Source organism: Carettochelys insculpta, chromosome 1 (genome assembly GCF_033958435.1).
Source record: "Carettochelys insculpta isolate YL-2023 chromosome 1, ASM3395843v1, whole genome shotgun sequence".
Lineage (NCBI taxonomy): Eukaryota > Metazoa > Chordata > Testudines > Carettochelyidae > Carettochelys > Carettochelys insculpta.
The window spans coordinates 165,351,337-165,357,840 of NC_134137.1; positions in this window are offsets into that span (position 1 = coordinate 165,351,337).

The following is a 6,504-nucleotide window of genomic DNA, read 5'->3' on the forward strand; positions in this document are numbered from 1 at the left end:
GGTATATTTCCCCAAAGTCCGAAGTGTCGCTCTGGAATCTTTGCTCGAGTGTAGGACTGAGTCGGTCGATTCAGCAAACAATTTTATTTTGTCGAAGGGGAGGTCTGCAATTTTGACCTGTAACTCCTTTGGAATGCCGGATGTGTGAAGCCATGACTCTCTCCGCATTACCACTGCAGTGGCCACGGCGTGAGCCGCTGTGTCCGCCACATCCAGTGCAATCTGCACACCCGCTCGAGAAGCCGCGTAGCCCTCTTGCACAATTGCCTTAAGAATTGGCCTTTTATCCTCCGGAAGGAAGTCCGTGAGGGCAGTAAGCTTGGAATAGTTGTCGAAATTGTGATTCGACAAATGAGCGGCATAGTTGGCCATGCGGAGCAACAGAGTAGAGGAGGAGTAGGCTTTTCTACCCAGAAGATCCAGCTTCTTTATGTCCTTGTCCAATCCCCCAGATTTGTACTGGGACGATTCAACCACTAGCGAGTTTGGCTGTGGATGACTAAATAGAAATTCAATACCTTTTGCAGGGACGAAGCACTTTTTGTCCGCTCTTTTGTTGGTAGGAGGAGCGGAGGCTGGAGTCTGCCATATATTACTGGCTGCCTCCATGATTGCATTGTCCAGAGGAATAGCAATTTTAGAAGAAGACGGAGGCCTGAGGTTTTTAAGGAGTCTGTGGTGTTTCTCCTGCACCTCCGCCACTTGAATATCTTGGGATTGAGCTACTCATTTGAACAGTTCCTGGAACTGTTTCAGGTCATCTGGGGGAGAAATGTCTCCAGGGACCACGGCTTCATCTGGCGAGGATGAGGAGGCATCACTATGGTATCTCTCCTCCAATTCCTCTGGATCCTGGCTGTATTGATGTGATTGCCTTTGTGGAATTTCGAGGTGAGGTTCAATGCCTTTAGACCCAGCCTCTGATTGGGGAACTCGTGGTGTTCCCCCAGGTGGAAGCAGAACACTGTGGGGTTGAGGGGTGGTCGACCGGGATGCATAGTGAGACGTCGACCTCCTATGCTGACGCCCCGCATAATGATGGCGGTCGTAGCAACAGGGACAGGGGCCCGGCGATGGAGACCTGGACCATGACCCAAGGATGTAAGGGTGGTGCCTGGAATGTCGAGACCTCTGAGATGATACCGACGTACGAGGAGAGCCTCTGTGAGAAGACTCGTAGGGATCTCTGCTAGATGATGGAGAAAAGCGTGCAGACACCTGGGATGGACTCCGAAGAAAAGGAGAAGGACATCTGTGGCAGGCTGAAGGTGTTGCTGCCTGTCAAATCTCCGGTGGTGATCGTGATGTTAATAACCGTTGGCCTTTGAAGGCCGACAAACAAAAGCAGCGGGCCCGCCCGGAGGCAGCCACTGCAGTTTTAAGATAGTCTTTAGCTTTTAACAGCTTTTAACAGAGTAACTAACTATAATAACTATAGAACTGCTAACTATGAACTGTTAAAAACTATTAACACGAGAAAAATAAGATTTATCTGTCTCAGGCGTTGGAGCCGGAGAGGATTCCATCTGCAGCCGTTAGCGGTTGAGAAGGAACTGGCGGGGACCGGATCGCACACGTGACCGTAAGCACGCGAAGAGCCGATGCGCATCGGCGCATGCACGACCCGATGGAGACTGCTGAAGATTTTCTGAGCCGCAGCGCCGGGGCAAGCCCGACACCTACTGTGGAGCACCCACGGGGACCACTCGAAGAAGCCATATTCTGTTGAGTTTTATCAGTTAAGCTAATGCTTTTTTACTTGCTGATGTCACTAACCCTAACCTAGGCTTATAGTTGATGATGTCATAATTTTTTACAACAATTATCTCGTGGTTAGTGAAAAAACAGAAGCCAGCCAATGGACTTAAGAGCGCCTAATCGGGTGATCGTACCAACTTTAAAACCAGCAATTAAAAACCACCATCACAGCAAAAATTAGCATGGAAAATATAAAAACAGAATAATAAGTTAAGAGATTAGCATGGTGAGCGAAAAAATGGCATAACGAGAGGGGAAGAGCCCAGAATATGATTATGAGATACGAGTGTAAAAGGCTTCATCGGCCAGTCACTCATTGCAAGCCTGAGGACAAAGCACCTTAAGGGCGCTAAGCTTGCTGTTTGGGGACGCTCGATAGGACGGCTAAGCGTTGCCGTTGCTGGTCCAAACAACAAGTTGTGGGGACAGTCCGCAACATCCATACACTGGATTGCCTAAGTACCTCTATGCTCTGTGAGGACTTGGCTTAGGTATGACCTTGCCCGGCTAGGGGATCATAGCCCCAGTTATTAGTAACAGCTCTAAGGAGCAGTAAAACAGGCCCAAATAAATGTAACCTGAAACTAAGATTGCCCTCGGGGACAAAGGAATTAGGAGAACCTCCGGAAGAAGCCCCACCCCTGTAAAAGCTGGTAACAATCACCAAGAGGTAGGACTTCTTAGCCCACCTTGGTCCTGGAAACTCTGCATCTTTAGCTGTGAGGTTAGTTATAGCATGGTTAGAAAAGGAATAAATGTTCAATGTAACCAGGGATGACCTGGAACGCATTCTGTCTGGTTGTATCATAAACACCTGTGTATCTCTAATTGTTCTTCTTCTGTTCATCTCTTTAATATTAATAAACTTTATAAAAAGCAAATAACAAACCTTAAGGTGTAATCTCTGGAATTCCAAATCAATACATAATAATAAATCATATTTATTAATAATATAATATAATATAATATAATATAATATAATAAGGTAAAAGTCCGGACTTGGCCAGGCCACCAGTAAGACCCCCAGCTCTTAACCTCTCACAATATTGTTCAGCATAGTACTTTGATCAACCAGGTCTTACATCGCATTTGCCTTCTAAAGAGGTTACATACAGCAGCACTCCACAATATAATATACATTTTGCTTGAGGTACAATCAACCCCAAAATATGTAAATTTAATTTAGTAAGGTTTTTCAAAGACAATGTAGAACAAAAAGGCATATCTGTTATAAAAGGTGTGGAGCAAAGACCTGCGTGCATAAACCTTTCCTCTTTTACCCTTTGCTCTTTAGGCTATGTATCTCTGTGTGAACAAACATTGCTTTGTTTTCGAGAAGCTTTTTCTGGGGTAATTTGAATCAGCTTGCTGGTCATGAATCCCTGAATGTAAAGGGCATGCAGGTGCCAAACGGATGTGTTAATATGCTTAGGAAACAGGGGGCAGACTCAGAGATGTAGTCCAACAATTCCCAAGGTTACACCCTTGAGACAGGCCCAGGAAACCAGCCTTCTATACCAGACCTGTACTTAAGAGGACAGAATAGGTCTAAAGCACAGTTCACCCTTTAACAAAAGCTATTACACAAAGTCCAACATATTAACTCTGTAAAGACTTTCAGGGAAAAGTACTGTGGCATTCATTTTAAGATCTGAAATATGAGTTTGCTTCCATTACAATTACAAAAATTGCAGTGATTAATTCGCAGATAAGGGGTAAAGTTAAAAAATTATTGTTATCAATTAACAATATATTCTCTCAGCTTCTTTGAGAGATATTAGGTGACACTACATTTCAATACAGAGCTTATAAAGACCCTAAGGAGGTTGGGAAGAAAAACATGGAAGCTGCTAAAGCACAAAGTTTATTTCTTATTTTGTTTTGTGGCTTTAACAGTGAGCCAAATGAAATCTGAGTAAAAGACAAATCCCATTTGTGGTATATCATGCTTCATAAAATAAAATATCCATTTAATAATTAAAAACTTAAAAGGTAAAACAGACTTCAGGAAAATAATTTTCCCAGCTATTTAGAAGTAGTATCAAACCAATAGGATAGTTTTACATGCTGATGGGGAGTAGCTACCCAAAATGGTACAGGTCACCTTTTCCAGAGATGTATAATTTTTGGAGCATGACGCCACAACAGCATTAACCTAATTCTGCACCAGTAATGGTATAACACTTTTGCCTCCACTACATGCTTTTGTTTGGTCTGCTCCATTGGTGTCTAATGGTTTTAACCTGGAGAATGACAAATAATAGAGGATGTCAAAGCAGAAGTGAGAGAGTAAATAACTAGTGTTGAAGTCCTGCACTGCAGAATGACATTGACTTGGTCACTTTCCTCACTCAAGGCATCATATTTGTTGATTATGTTAGTAGAGTCTAGAGTAGGAAACAGTGTCTCTGTGTGAAGAAATGAAATCTCCTTTTATAGATCCAGTACAGCTAGATCCACCTAAACAACAATTACACTTCCGTACACTCAAGGTCAGATTCCAGCTACCCCTTACTACAAGTGGGAGAGAGTTCAAAGAGCTTTTTCTCTATCATGCACACACACACAGAAAAAATTCTTGATGCTTCAGCAACTCTTGACCAAAATGGGAATGACAGCACAGCCCACAGTGATACACACATCAAGGCAGGCAGGGTAGAGTTAAATGCAAGCACCCCTAACTGAAGTCAGAGTTAAAATATCATGTTAACAAAGATGTAATTTCTTTGTATATTGACTGTTTTGGAATCCTGAGGTTTCTAAGCTCTAGATGAAGAATCCCTTTAAAAGATACTCATATTAGCAAAACTGTACAAAAATTACAACATTGCAGCAATTAATTTTAAATATTAAAATAGGCTTATCTAAATCCACTTGAGTAAAATGAGTGAAAAACAGAAGTCTTAAATCATTTAACATTAAAAACAATTAAAAGCCTTTCCTTATAAAATGCATAACAAATCCATGCACTAAACTAGAAAGAATTGCCCCTATAGAACATCAACTACAGAAATTACAAACTACATCTTATTAGATACAGAAAAAATTTCTTGCTGCCACATGACAGTTACAATATAGGGACTATGACAATATACGTACTATGTTATTTTTACTCCACCATTTGTATTGCCTTGGACAAAACTAGGGTTCCACAACATTACCTTGTATGTCAACTTGTTCTTCGTAAAATTGGGCACCATTAGCACCTTCTGAGTAATCTGTCTCACTTGACAGTCTAGCCTGATATGATCCAGTGCAAGAGGTTTCTTTCCTATTCCTTTAAGGCCAAAGATATGCTCAGTACCATCGGTCTCATTTTGTAGAATAAGCTTGCCCTGTGACAAAAAAAGAAATTAGGACATTTCATCAATTTGTGAGTCAATGTGTGAGTCTTGCATGAGTACCATCCAAACTCCCTTAATCTAATTAATCTTGAGTCCAGGCTGTGAAACAAGTTTTCCGAGAAGTGCTGCATCTACATTTTTCAGCTTATACATATACACTTCAACTGAATTAATGAAAACAAACTTAAGGAAAAAAAATCAGTTATTTCTTATACAGGTTAATCTCTGTAATCTGGAACTCTGTCATCTGGCAACATCCACAATGCGAGCAGTCAAGTTTGCCTTGGTCCCATAAACTTTGTTTACAGCCACCAGTCCTGGCTCTCAGTGCTCTCTGCTATTATTTAGTGCTATCTAGTTTGTATTTACCCCTAAATATCTTTGAAGAGCCCAGTAAGTAGTGGAAGTGTTGGTAATATATTAGACAATATCAACCTCCCATGACCCAGCAAATTCTCTCCTTCAGCACTAGTAAGTTACCAAGGGTGCTGGACCACGTAGGTTCAACCAGTATTACAGTTAGCAAAGTAGCGCTTCATGTATATTGATCACACACTTGCTTACCTACTCAGTAAAGAAAGTATTTTCCAAGCCATCACTGTTCCTAAGTAATGTGAAAAAGTAGAAGAAAAGGTAATTCTTTGCTCCAGCAGAACCCATCTAGTAGAATCCTGTGCAGGAGTTGGCTTCTGGTACTAAGGTTTTTGTGTCATTTTTATATACTATACACAATAAAGAAACAACACAACTCCTGCTTTTATCTGTTGTATGATTCCTCATACACAATAAATTAAACTAAAATTTGCTTAAGTAGCTTTTCCCCCCTTGTACTTCAATATTATTGCTGGTTTCCACAGAATAACTTTGTCTAGTAGCTTCCCCATTGCACTGATCAGAATGCTAGAATTCAAATACCACTTTGGGAAACTACACAATGAGAACAAAGATCATTAGTATCCACTTCAAAACCCATGGATTTTCTTTCTCCTTTAAATGGTAACTACAGAGACACATTTATGGATGAAACTAAACAAGCGAAATCTTAAAAGTACTAAGTGATAAAGCTGATGCTTATCTGTTGGCAACTCATAATTTCTGGCTATTTAAATTTTAATCAGATTTAAATCAATGGCTTGGCAGGAAGAAACTTTGCAACTTTCTAAAATTGTCTGTCAGCAGAGTTTGGGTCCAAAGGGACTGATTTTGTTAGACTGGTTAAAAATAATGAAGATCCTTCTGAAAATCATCAACTTATTTAATGATACAGTTTGGAAGGCTTGTCATTTTATTATTTTAAAAGAAAGAAGAAAATGCAATCGAAATCAGAACAATCAACAGAATTCCAGCATTCACAGCTTTCTTTTATGAACAAAATCCATTTTGAGGATCCTTATTCTGGTAG